Below are 15,092 nucleotides of genomic sequence, written 5' to 3'. Positions count from 1 at the left end.
GAAAGAGCGGAGCGAAATACTCCGAAGGGAATAAAGTCTGAACACTGCGAGAGCAATGAAACATGTCGTCAAAATCGTGACGTCACGCCGAGAAAATTTATTTCATAGCTAACTATGATTTATTTGATCTCTAATTTTTATGCGTGATGTGTTTATTGGTTCATGGTATATATCAATGAATAATAAATTATTTAGATACAGAGAGCACGAAAACTATTGCTTCGGAATATATTTCTGCATTCGAGTTAAAAAAGTTCATGTTTTAAAGTTTTATAATTTTCACCCTCACGTGTTTCTCTCAACCCTGGGAGTTTTGCACTTTTTGCTCTTCCTATTCGCCTGCACAAAAATATAGCAAAAATACTACCTCTAGTGTGTAATCTCTAGATGGAATCACGAGATAAAAGAGTACCGTAAAAGTTTGACAGATAAAACATATGTAAAAGCGTAGATTATCTATTAAACGCATTAAACGTGTAAAGCTATAAGTTCGCTGTAAACGTTTTCGTTGTCTAAAGCTTCGTTCCGGTTTCGCTATCGCTGTATTTATGAAACGATTTTGACTTTCAATAACCCCTTTTTATCAATATTCGTTAATCTATGATCTACCTACTGCACACATAACGTTACCTTAATACAGATGGACCGCTGTTATATTTTTGTAGTTTTAGAAATCAATGAACTAAACTGGGAGTAAAGTAAATGCAAATATTGATGCCCGGTTTGTCGTACGTTACCATAGTAAATCAGTAAATTCGAACTAAATACGTATTCAGCCGATATCCATACAAATCCATCATAAACATGATCTTGACAAAAATACGGACTAACGATGTTCTATACACTGTATATGCATATGTTTGTACGAAAGAACGGCATCACTATCACTTAGCTGAAAAAAATAGAGCGCACTCAATTTATTCCAATATAGTGTAATGCGTTTGGAAGTGTAATGCACTCAAAATTTAGTGCACTACCCCCCACTATGCTATTCACTAACTTTTACCGCTATAGCATTCTACAGCATTCTCTTCTGCAAAAAACTTGCATTATCACTCTCTCGATTCACTAACGTCGATTTAATTTTATGCACAGCTTTTCGTTTAAAGGATATATGAATTAATATATTACATACATACATCATAAGTACAGCTCTAGACACCTCGCTGAACAAATCGAAAGGGTGTAGGTTTTAGCCGTCTAGGTTGCAACACGAGTTTTATTTTTTAATTATATCGGCCCTCACGCCCAAACTTTCACATCTGGTAATCGCGGCAATTGTCAAGCCCATACTTTACTATGAGGTCCTAGTTTGCTGGACAGCCACACCAAAAAAGTACCAAAAAACTTTAGAGGTATGCAGATTGTCAATGATTACCATAACTTTAGGCTTGAGTGCAGGCCGTATAGCAACACAGCGCCTTTAAATAGAGGGCGAACAGACTACATGGTTCCGTGCCTGAGCTTCGAAAGAGATATTGGGGTCACAATAGAGTCAGAGAGTTGGCGCAAGTATGCGGAAATGGCAGAACTTACTATACATGTGTATACCAATGGTTCCAACCTAACGAAAGTTTTGTTTACTTTTTCGATCCAGAAATAAGTACATCCTACAGGCTGTCAGATCCCTGCAGCGTCTTTCATGTGGAAATTGTAGCCGTGAAGAAAGCAGCAGAAATTTTGGAGGAAGCGTGCTTAAGCTGCAGTCACGTCAATATATATATTGATAGTCAGGCGGTGATAAAGGCAATAATATGAAAGCAGTACTTCATCAGGAAATGTCGTTGAAGGAAGTTCAGAGTTTTGTGCATTTGATATAGTAAATGTTGCTATAGCAAATATCAGCTACGGATCGTGAACAACTTTTTTTACCGAATATTTTGTTGGTGTATTGCGCAAATATATTGCACTAGTTTGCAAATGCAATGAAACTGGTGATTCAATTGTACGCAACTCATTTTTCTCATGCAAATTAAATTCATTATAAAATTTAACAATGTCAGCACCCTATTATTAAATAGCGCAGTGTTATCGGTCAAAAATCAATAATCAATTAAAATCTTGACACATTGCATAGATAATAATAATACACCACAGAAAAACATATCTTTAAATCAATCTTGCAAAAATAGGTTTTATTGTTAGATTTCTCGATACGATCTAATATACATACACACATGCGAACAGATGAAACAAAATTTTAATGTGAAAATTATAAACAAAAATAAAATAACTGATAGCTGTTATAATGGAACCTTATGCTTTTACCGAAAATGGTAGGTTTAGAAACGAACATTTATCTATGTATGTACATAGGTATATGCTCTTAAATATCTATCTTCACACATTCCTACGCAGGCATGTTACTTACACAAAAATTTGCATTTAATAAATTCATATCATTTGACAAAAGGGAACCAACTCAAAATTTGATGTTTTTTAGATTATGTGGTACTAATTTCTCTTATTAACAATAGGGAGTAACGTCTCCATATAGCAAAATTTTTCCATTACTTAAAGATTTTCTTTCCGATCAGTTTGTTTTGGACTAAGAATTTATTCATTTTCTTGCCCCCTTCGTTTTAAATGTTGTTGACTGTTCCAAGATTTCAAAAAAAGTCTAACATTTTTTTTAAATACCTAAAAAAACTTGACTCAATGCAAACCAGTTTTCCACAACTTCGGATCTTAAAAATATATAAAATTTTATTTTTTTAAATCAAGTATTGACGGCTCTGTCTAGAGTGTCTCTGCAATATTGAAATGCTATCATTGCTTTGCAATTTAGTAAATATAAACTATGGAGTTTTGAGTTGCGTATTTGCCATGACGTAGGAAATGCATAGCCGTATACGTTTTGGCGTTTTGTGTAAAAGTACTACACCAGTTTGCAAATACTACACCAGTTTGCCCAATATGAGCAGTTCACGATCAGGTGCAATCGTGGCATAGCATATTTCGATTGCAAACCCTTTATAAGGTAGTTCAGAGTTTTGTGCATTTGATATTGGAAACATTGCAATAGCAAATATAAACCACGGACTGCGAACCATTTTTTTTTTTTTTTTTTTTTAAAGGTTTCTTTTCACATTTTGATTCGTATTGACTAAAATATGATTTCGGCTTTTGGAATAAATATTTAGAAGAAAGCAAAAGGAGAGGCATGTCCTAGAAGCGTAAAAATAACTAAAAAAAATTGTCTAAACGGGTCTGCGACATACTGCTCAGTGAGCAGTGCCCACTCATATCTGAGTCGAAAGTTGAAAAATTAATTTTGCAAGAAATGCAATTTTTTACTTAATTTTGCACATTTACAATAAAATATGAACATATCATGTGTTTCAAATTCAGGGTATGGTACGAAAAAAAGTAGAACGACCGAACCGGAACGACCGAACAAATTCAATTCAATTTTTGACTAACAAAATATATAACTGCGGAGATGAAAGTTTTGCCATTATAATCCTTGAAAATTCCTTTACTTACTATTCCTACAATATTTTTATGCAGCATAAACCATATCGTTAAATTCTAACAAAATATTATATTACCTGAAATAGAAGCTACGTTTTCGGAACGTCCGAGCAGCAACTTTAAGTCGCCATTAAGTAGCTGTGTATCGCTAATGGAAATTGGTTTCGTTAGAAGTGCCCAAATGCCGTTTACGACAAAATATTTTGATCCCATGCCTGCCATAGTTTTTATATTAAAATAGGGGAACGATATCGAGTGCAAAGTATCTATACGGTAATCACTTCAGGTGTCGCTCTTCAAGCATCGGGTACCCGATAGTATTGAATCAAAAAGACTCGATACTTAAAGTATCGGTGCTAAAATTATAATACTGTAACGAATTTAGGGAAATTCCGCTTATTCGCAACCTTCTGCTTACGTTCGTATCGCTAAACTATTGAATAAAACACTCCAATATTCTGAATTACAAAATGGTCTTTATTAGATTACTTTCTTACTTCTTTTTGTATATTTATATATTCACTACTACTCTGAATCGCTTCAACCGATTTGGATGAAATTCGGTTTATGGATAGTGTAGTATTTGTATATGTAATACTCCTATATTTCTAGTAAAATATGCTCACGATGAGTTTGAAGCAGACTGATAGTTAAATGCTTCATATCCGTAACAAGATTTGAAATATAAAATTGAATATGTTCCATCGGTTTTCTACAGGTATGCCATACCTTTCTAGTTACTCTTAAAATCGACATAAGTAGTGTATGCAATTCACACTGCACAACAATAACTAGCACTTTAAATTTTTTTCATTGAACTCCTTTGTAAAAAATGTGGAAATTGCTGGATTTGGTATGGCACGTCGATTTACAGAAAAATTCGAAAAATATCTCTTGTTATTAGAATTTAAACTCTGTCGCCCGGTTTTTCAGTGCGACCTTGAGTTAACTAGGGTTTAATATTGTCACTTTGGCCCTTTAAATGAGAGGAACAATAAAACTCTAATGCCTAGGGCCAAAACAGCAAGGTTAGCTTGAAACTAGTCCTCCGCCGAAGCTGCCCAGCCCTGCTCTAAAATGAGATCGACTGTTTTTATTTGTATGTTATCTACAAAATAGTCTAAGAAGTTCAGTGACTTTTAATTTTTCAATTATTTTAGTTTAAAATTTTCGATTGTATTTAAGTTGTCCTTAAAAATAATATTTACAATAATAATAAAAACAGATACACAAATACATATTGAATTGTTACATTTCGGTATATGATTTTGCTAGGACAACATATTACACCAGACACAGTAAAAGATCCATACTAAGTCATTAGTTGGTCATATGCTAAAATTTATTATTTTCCTTTCCTCTCACCACTATAAGTTTGCATTCAATTTACGTACGACTAGGCTTCGTCATTTGCTTCGTCGTTACTTTCTGCTGTGATAGTTTCTGGTACCAATACTTCATATTCAGATATGTTCTCTTCAGTTGAATTGTTTGGCATATATGTACATTACTCTATGCGAAGGATGCACTTTGCCTAGTAAAATTTTGTCTTTATATGTTGCACGTGAAACGTATAAGTTTTCACCTAAGTCCGAATAACCACCAACCACAGCTCCTCCCGGTACATGTACATTTGAATCGGCCACCCATTTATGTTTGAAATTATTTAGTAACTCGACGTTTTGACTAAACCATTACTGCTATGTGAAGCGTATGCGACACCTTTTGCCGGTGGATCTGTTCCAGTTTGTATAGCATCATATGGTTCAGGTAGGGCTAGGTACATTTCTAGATCCATTTAATTCTAACTCGAAAAGTGGTATCCACATTGGGATATTGGTATACATATCAGTCGCATCAGAATCATATTTCTTATCCAACTCTGACCGTCCTCCGTAGGGTGCACTCGGTTGCGTGTGCATGGTCGTCTACATTCTGGACAATATTTTAGATGATTTAATGCCACGAACAAGTAACGATTGAGAAATAAAAGACCACGAGTTATTGAAATATTCGATCGGTTTTCTTATAGTACTCAAAACAAATGGCAAATTCTAATGTTTTTGATTATAATTTTTGGCGTACTTTTTCTTCAACTAATTGTCCTGACGCAATCGTCTTCAAGGTTACAGAGCTAATAAAACATAATAACAGCAATTAACAAATATACATATCAAACATTTAACATATTTACATACTTTTCACACAGAGCAAACGTGTTAAGAAAAGTATGTAAATATGTTTAATGTTTGATATGTATATTTGTTAATTGCTGTTATTATGTTTTTATTAGCTCTGTAACCTTGAAGACGATTGCCGTAGAGCAATCGAAATATATCGGGTTTTTGAAAAAAGAAACAATTGTGTTTAATTTATAAAACACGGACCTCGAGCCAGCAAAACAGGACAACTAATGTTTTTGTTGAAAAAATAATAACTTTTTTGAGAATTGTCACTAGTTTGAGAGATAGAAAAGTCAACACAAAATAGAATTGGAGAAAAAAAGTGATGCTGTTACATAATTTTCCAGGAAATTTGATTTGTATAGTTTTTACTACAATTTTTCCTCTGAATGGAAAAGTAGTTTCGCAAAGAGGCAAATTGAGTTTCAGAGTGGGAGTTCAATATGGCGGATTAGAAAGAGAAGTTGCCAACGTCAGTCACCTTGTAATTACATCATGACTCCCATGATGTAATAACGACAAGGTGGTCTACGTAGTGACAGCAAACATAACAAGATCCAAGGATGCGACATACCAATAAAGTAAATGTGACCAACGAAAGTGGTCAAGCAAACGAACGCAGGCTTGGTTTCGGATTCGTGGTAGTAGAAAGAGGAGCGCGTGTAACGTACATGTTAAAAAAGTCGTGTCTGCCAACTTCAATGCCAGGAGGGACAAAACGTATATTTGGCCGCAAAGCCGGAAGGTTCAGCCCCTACAACAATACCTCTTGCAATGAATTGAGACTGATCGACTTTGCCTGCGACCGAGACATGTTATATACTCCTGTCCTGCCTTTCGGTCGAAAAAATATAAAAAAGATTGCTACAGGTGGAAGACATGTTTGGATTGCGCAACCCAAATTGGCATCCATCTCGCGACAGCAAAAGGCAGATTACCTGGAGAAGGAAATGAGAAGACCAAATTGTAAAAAAGTGTTTAGAAAGTGAACTATCATAATTATTTTAAACATTTTACCTTCATGTTTTAACGACAAAATCCAAATTTCTAAAATTTTGTTTAGTAAACAAAAATATTTTATCACGAATTCGAATGATAGAAAAGTCAACACAAAATAGGATTGGAGAAAAAAGTGATGCCTTTGCATACTTTTGGAGGAAAACTGATTTGTATGGTTTTTACTAAACTTTTTCCTCTGAATAAAAAGGTAGTTTTGTAAACAGGCAAATTGAGTTTCAGAGTGGGAGTTCAAGATGGCGGATTAGAAAGAGAAGTTGCCAACGTCAGTCACCTTGTAATTGCATCATGATGAATCCTATATTGATACGAAAAGCTAGGTACATTCCCAAACATCAGAGTGCCGATATATTTCTGTTTAAACCAGGGACGGAAAATAATAATTTTTTTTTGTTTCGGAGTCGAAAAAGTCCTGGTCAAAAAATTGTCCTAGGTGAAAATGTTTGAGTTCCCAGGTATCCCTATAGCAATATCATGTCGAATCATGCATCCTTTTTATTTTTCGAACTTTTTCCATAAAAGTCCACATATAAAAGTAAAATCTGAATTTTTAGTTTCTAAGTCCGATAGAACTAGTTACGCTCGGACTTTTAAAAATAAAAGTCCCGAAATAAAAGTTAAATCAAGACTTTTATTTTTTAAGGCCGAAATAAAAGTCCCGCTTGATAACAAAGAAACGACTTATCCGAATTAAACAAATTTGGTACTATTCAAGGTTCGAATCGAGCTCAAGGCCAGAACAATAATTTTTTTTCTAATGATAATTATTTTTATTTTTTAATTTTTCTAAATTTGAAAAATTGTATTTTGTTTTTGGAATAGTAAGTAGAAATGGTACCAATCGATTCTCCTGGATTCCTAAAATTTAAAACCTTATGGACTTTTGAAAATTTCTGTTAATAACACTAGAAATTTATCATAAACAAACTAGATCAAAAATCTCGTAGTATAAATGGTGAACTTGCAGTGGATTTTTGCAATAAATTTCGTTCCAATACAACTATTAGAGTGAAAATTGGTAAACCGCATTCTGCTATGACAGGAAAGCTTTCCAAGAAAAGAAATGGTCGTAATCGGTCAGTATCCACGCCTCCTTCTGTATATAGAAATTTCCGCACAGAACACGCAATATTTGAGTATCTAAAGAAACCAGGTTATTTAAATTTGGTAGATAAATTACTGACATTGCATGTAGTTGATCCACATCATTTTTTTGGACAATGGGCGTGGCACCAACTACTTCCCAAATAAGATTTTTTGGACTTTCAAGTGCGATAACTCGTACATACTTTGAGCAATATTTTTGCAAATTGGTAAGCGAACTTCATATTTCTATTTTTACATGCCGACGGAAAAAGTTTTAAAATCGAATTAAAGTCAAGCCCACTTGTATATAAAAATATCAAAACTGGCTACTTGAATTCATTGCTAAGTACGTGAATATGTCGGAGTTATTTCGGGACTATTGCGGGATCATTTTGGGATCCTTCCGGTATCATTCCCGGATGACTTTCGGGGGGATCCCGTCAGGGTCTTTTCGGGGTCATTTGGGGATCTTTTCGTCATCATTTCTGGATAGTTTTCGGGATCCGTCCGGGATTCCGTGAGGATTATTTCGGGACTTTTTCGGGAGTATCCCGGGATCATTTATGGATGGCTTTCGGGATCGCGTCGGGTTTATTTCGATATCATTTGGGGACTCTTCCGGTTTAATTCTGGATGGTTTTCCGGATTCCATTAAGGTATTTTCGGGACTTTTCCGGGACTATCTCGGGATGATTTTGGGGCCACACCGGCATAATTTCTGGATAGTTTCCGGGATTTGTCCGGGATCCCGTCGGGATCATTTCGGGACTATTTTGATATCATTTTGGGACCCTTACGAAATCATTTAAGGACTCTTCGAAACCGGTAGTTCAGCGCACATGATTTTTTAAATTAAGAGCTTTTATGGTCATGGATTTGCTACAAATTATTCGTAATTAAAGTTCGGTATGTTTTATTTTTAATATCTAACACAGCTTTTTCGTTCTATTTTTGATTATTTTAAATGAATCCTGTAACGAACTATTATAGCTATAAGTACACTTTTTGTAATATTTTAACCAGCTAAACACACGAAAAAGCAACATTATTTTCATCTAAAAAATTCTCTTTGCTTTTAGCTAATTGAAGCTTTACTCCTTTGTTCTATGAATAGTAATTCCATCACCCCTGTCATATCAATTAATTTAACATAAAAACAAAATTTTAACTTCTTTGTTAATTATTGAGCTCAAGGCCGCAAAGATAAATAAAACACCATATATTTTGTTGTATTATAATTTATATAATTGGTCGATATTTCGGTTTCAATCTGAAACCATCCTCAGGACTAGAAAAATACAAAATTACGAAAAACAAACATTAGGCATATGCAGTAAATCCAGGAAAAGTCCCGAAATTACCCTAACGGGATTCCGAAAACTATCCAGAAATTAAACCGGAAGAGTCCCCAAATGATATCGAAATAAACCCGATGCGATTCCGAAAACCATCCATAAATGATCCCGGAATACTTCCGAAAAAGTCCCAAAATAATCCTCACGGAATCCCTGACGGGATCCCCCCGAAAGTCATCCGGGAAGGATACCGGAAGGATTCCCAAATGATCCCGCAATAGTCCCGAAATAACTCCGACATACTCACGTACTTAGCAATGAATTTAATTAGCCAGTTTTGATATTTTTACATACAAGTGGGTGTGACTTTAATTCGATTTTAAAACTTTTTCCGTCGGCATGTACAAATATAAATATGAAGTTCGCTTACCAATTTGCAAAAATATTGCTCAAAGTATGTACGAGTTATCGCACTTGAAAGTCCAAAAAATCTTATTTGGAAAGTAGTTGGACCCACGCCCATTGTCCAAAAAAATTATGTGGATCAACTACATGCAATGTCAGTAATTTACGCACCAAATTTAAATAACGTGGCTTCTTTAGATACTCAAATATTGCATGTTCTGTACGGAAATCACTATATACAGAAAGAGGAGTGGCTACTGACCAATTACGACCATTTCTTTTCTTGCAATGCTTTCCTGTCATAGCAGAATGCGGTTTACCAATTTTCACTCTAATAGTTGTATTGGACCGAAATTTATTGCAAAATCCACTGCAAGTTCACCATTTATACTACGAGATTTTCGATCTAGTTTGTTTATGATAAATTTATATTATTATTAACAGAAATTTTCAAAAGTCCATAAGGTTTTAAATTTTAGGAATCCAGGAGAATCGATTGGTACCAAATTTTTTTAATTCGGATAAGCCGTTTCTTTGTTATCAAGAGGGACTTTTATTACAGCCTAAAAAATAAAAGTCTTGATTTAGATTTTATTTCGGGACTTTTATTTTTAAAAGTCAGAGTTTAACTAGTTCAATCGGAATCAAAAAATAAAAATCCGAAAATAATTTTTATCTTGTTCCAAATATATTTAAAGTCCAAAATTAATAGTTTTGCAAGGACTTATATTATAAAAAGAATAACAGTTTCAGCCCCTGGCTTAAACGTTTTTGTTTTTGTATTCAATAATCGAATGAACCTAAATTTAATTTTTTTATAGGCTGTCTTGTTTTGATTTCGAATTCAAAACACATTGCGAACATTTTCTATTAGCAATATAGGAGTATTACATATATGTTTAACTCCTACATAAATTAATGATTATTACAATAAAAAGCTACAGCTTAGGCTCAGATTTTAATACGATCTTTAAACCTTACATAATAATGAAACGATATATAAAGTTTGGTTCGAATCTCAAAATTGTAAGTCCTCAAAAGAGAAGAGATAGGCCCACTAATAAGTATACCGAAATGATCAGAGAGACGATCTGAGTTCATTCAGTCATGTCCGTCTGTCTTAAGGCAAACTAGTCCCTCAATTTTTGAGAATTTCTGAGCAAATTTGATGGGCGGGTATATTTTGATGTCCGATTACACTCTTGTCGGAACCGACGTGATCGGACCACTATGACATACAACAGACTTTTACGATAACAGGGTTTTATTAAGGTGGAAGCTTCAAATTTCACGAGATCCTTTTGTATATGGAAAACATGGTTGTTTGACAAAATCGTCAAGACCAGTCGTATATAAAAAATATATCCCAAACAACCGATTTTTCCAATAGGAGGGCTTTTTGTCATATATTCCTCATTTTAACAGCTAGAAGCTTCGTATCGGTCGTATATATAACATATATCCCATATAAGAGGTATATCGTCATAACTATCTCATGTGGACAACAACAACTGTGTGAGAGTCCCTAAAATATATAGATACAAGGCGCGATAACCTCTGAAGATTTGATTTTTTGATGTTGCTTTGTCCGGGAATTGAACCCAGGATCTTCGGTCTGGTAGGTGGAGCACGCTACCTCCACACCACGGCAGCCGTGAGGATTACTAATCAATTATTTATTTAAGATTTATTGCCAATGCCGCTTGTATCTGTTGAGTCGATTATTCAAATATTGCCTCACACCCCTTTTAACATTTTTGTTCATTTTTCGTTATTTCGAACGAAAAAAGTTCTTCCGGAAAAATAGATTACGCAAAAAATACGACCTTTTGGATAGGTAGGTTAGGTTAGGTTCAACTGGCCGTTGCGTGAGGACCTCACAAATACTGAAAGAGTCCGCAGTGTTTCCTAAGTTAGTTTAACGACCAAACTGAAAAACCCTTCCAAAAACCAAGACCTATGTTATAAAATAACTCCGTCCTCTTGGCAAATACTAAAACCTATGCCACTTGCTGCTTCTTGATCTGACAGCTGTATCACTCATAAAAGCTGGAGTCTAATTCCCCTATTACGGTTTACAACTCAACTTAGTAGGATTGTAATTAAAACAACTGAACTCCTGTTTGATATTACGAATTACAACTTATTTCAGTTGAAGTTAAATTAATGTTGCCAACCTAAAAGAGTGATGATTTGACAGATAAATTAAGAGCGGATCAATTTGTGGCGGAAATTTAAGCAATTGCAAATTTTTTATTGACGTATGTATATTGGAACGATTTTCCATCATCCGTTGCCAAATTTGGTTTGAGAAAACCCGGTTTCGGCATTGTGCCCTCATCAGTGTCGATTTTCGTTCTGATCTGTTGTTCGTAGGTATATGAGCAGGTATTGTCACAGTGGATGTTTGTGTATATTTATGTGTGTATGTTCTGTGTGTTCATTCCGAACCGAGGGCGGTTTTTACTGAACGATTTGTCTGGCTGACTGAGGCAGGTAAAAGTCAGTAATTGTAGTCATTTGACCTTCTTTGTGGGTTTGTTGCTTTGGCGCGTTTATTGTTTGTTATTTAGCTTTTATTTATGTTGTTGTGTGTGTCTGTTGTACCTGTGTGATCACTTTGTTTCTTTTAAACAAGTTTTAAACGCTCGAATATTGTGTCAGAAATTCTGTTTATCTGTCCATTTATTATTCTACCGTCGAATGTTTTCTGTTTGTAGATTTCTATGTTTTCGAGTACGTTCAGACGTCGGCCTTTTGCTTGTATGTGAAGGACCCTGACTGTTTTATTGATGTTTGCTGGGATCATTCATTTTCGACCATGTAATTCGCGAAATTCGACTCTGGTATAATGTTTGGATTCCGTGTGTTTTTTTGTAATCTCTAATGTGTTCTCTGAACCTCGTTCTTATTTGCTGTCCTGTTTGTCCTATGTAACTGTGTTGGCTTCCACAGGTAAGCTAGTATACGCCGTGGCTGCTAAACGGATCCTCTGAGTTAGTGTTATTTCTTAGTTTTCGCCCTAGATTGTTCGATGTTTTGAACGCTGTGGTAATGTTGTATTTTTTTAAAAACGTTTGTAAATTTATATGTTGCTTTTCCAGTATATATCATAGTCCATTATTTTCCTTTTCACCATTTCTCGTGCTCGTACAGTAAGGATGTCTCCCACGCGCGCTTAAAACAGAGTACAAAAGAATGCGTGTGACACGTGCTCACTGTATAAGCGCTGAAATCAAACTACAAAGATGACTTGATACAAAACATTTGTTTACGCTCACATTTTTTTCGCTTTCACGAGGGATTTATCACAAATTTGTGCTGGCAACAATCACAGATAAATCCCTCGCGGCAGCTGAAGCGGGTGCCAGAACAAAAAATATGCCAGCTAAAACGAAAAACGGGCCAAAAATTACAGTAAACTTTAGTTTGACCTACAACTGTGGAATGCGTCAAAAATTATGGGAAAAAAGATAAATATACTTGTTTTAGTGTAAATATTATTACTTCGAAGGCGGAGGGTATATATTATTACCCATTCAAAAGTTATCACTAAAAAAAGGTTTTGTAAATATGAAGTCCCGATGCAACCTGTGCTTTCACCTCTTTTTTTATTATTTCCCTGCACAAGAGTCTCTTACGTGCTCCTGTTCCGCCTGTGGCATCAATGATATTTCGATCTACGCATCTACAATCGCCTGCTCCGTTTTTCTTATTTTATTTTGGTCCATGATATTGTGCTTCAGGCCCTTTTCGAGAAGTTGTGCTTCTTTCTTGGTAATGGCCACTGTTTCGAGGTTAACGAACTTGTTATGAAACTGGTGTGTTTTTTTTTTATTAATAGCAAAATGGATATTAGCTTACAACGACGAAAATGTTGGTGACAAAATTGACATGTCGCGGGTTAATGGACTTAGAATATATCCGCGGCAGGTACTTCTATTGTAAGAGGCGACTAAAATACCAAATTGATTGGCGAATCCTGTTTCTTTAACGGTCGAGGCTCTGGCGACCCCAAGTTCCTTATGGAGGCAATGTGGCCTCCGAGGGCATTATGGCCTCGTAGGTTTCATGTGGCCATACCAAATCGTACCCGAGATGGTCGGGCTAATACCTTAATGGTGCTTGTTACCGGAACGTACGTGATCTGCATCTGGAAAAGGACCACCAAAATCGATAACACTCCCCAACAACAACGAAGTGGATTAAAACTCAAATGACTGCAGAGGAGCAAAGCGCTTCAAGAATCGCATTTTATTCTAAAACAGGATTCCCAGGAGTAGGGGTAGTATCGATGGGACTCACGTTCGCATAATTTCACTCATTCTGGCTGCATCCGAACTGCGGGTTGCCTCGTCCAACTTCGGAATGTCGCTCGGTCAATAAGTTTTTCAATGTAATCCTTTGTTGAAACCTTGTTTTTTCTATAAATATGTACAAAATTGCTGATTTCAAAATTGATTTAAATTAATTTTAAAAGGTTTAATTAGCCGCTTCGCATTTTTTATAATATTTTTTCCAAACAACTTCAAAATTTTCTTCGACAACTACTAGTAATCGGTTGTCAGATTTTGATGTCTTTGACAACTACACCAATACAAGGTTGAAAACGGTAATGCCACCAAATGTTGTTAGACTAGGCAACTTCAACCGACATTTTTTTTACAGGTTGAGTTGCAATCCGTAACACCAATTGCAAAATTTCAACTGAAATAGACCGGCACTTCCTACATCTCCTATTACTAACTAAGCCTAATTAAAATGCATGTGACGCCATAACGCAGTGTCCAGTCAGAATTTCCGTCATGAGTCTGCAGTCCTCTCTTTTCAATAATAGGAAAACTTTGTTAGTCTAAGGTTGTGAGACCTACACATGATCTTCGACACTTTATATCCACGCGCTTGAGTTCACGCCTTTCCCGCTTGGTCAATCGTGTGCAAGTCTCGCCTTCTCATATTCTCGCCCAATATAATCGGAGTCTTCGGAGCTAGTTTATCCGCTTTTTCATTCCTATATGTCCTGGGACCCAATACCTAAAAATTTTAAATTTTTCTATGCTTCTCCAAATACCGATTATTTGCAGGGATTTCATACACTCTAACACACTTTTAGATGATGTGCTATGCGCGAGATTATTGCCTTAATTGCTGCTTGGCTGTCAATATAAAACTTGACGCGGTTGCAGTTTAAGCTATTTTCATCCAGTGTTTCTACTACTTCAGCCAGTGATCAAGCAGCTTGTAGGATCTGTATATTTCCGCAGCAGCACAGTATACCGCAGGACATACTCTCCATTATTTTGGAACTATCGGTGCATACGTATCGCCGTATGGTCTGCGCTCAAGCTGCCGCGACGCGCTGAGCCTCATTGTAGTTGTTAACGTTATGTTCTTTGCCACCAGGTCTATAGGCGGAATGTGCAGAATGGCACGGTGCAGCCGTCGCGGTTGTTTTCGGAGATCCCGTAATGCTAAGCAGTACATTTAGCTTCCATGACAGCTTACTGTCTAGATGATTCCTAGATATTTTGTGTAAGGTTTCTCCTGTAGGGTCACCCCTCCTATCTTAGGCCTGGTCCAATTTGTGACCTTGTACCTCTTTGTAAACAGGACCATATCCGTCTTCTTCGCG

The 15,092-nt window shown here is 35.8% G+C and overlaps 1 protein-coding gene and 1 pseudogene across 7 annotated transcripts in view; one reads left to right on the top strand and one right to left on the bottom strand.

The window, feature by feature from the left end:
• MED18 (mediator complex subunit 18) overlaps positions 1-15,092 on the top strand; it is a 332,244-nt gene that overhangs the window by 272,562 nt on the left and 44,590 nt on the right. The window lies entirely within an intron of this gene.
• On the bottom strand, positions 4,871-5,396 carry LOC137247620 (uncharacterized; annotated as a pseudogene).

This window comes from Eurosta solidaginis, chromosome 4 (assembly GCF_040869045.1).
Source record: "Eurosta solidaginis isolate ZX-2024a chromosome 4, ASM4086904v1, whole genome shotgun sequence".
Lineage (NCBI taxonomy): Eukaryota > Metazoa > Arthropoda > Insecta > Diptera > Tephritidae > Eurosta > Eurosta solidaginis.
This window is presented reverse-complemented; position numbering and strand designations above follow the sequence as displayed.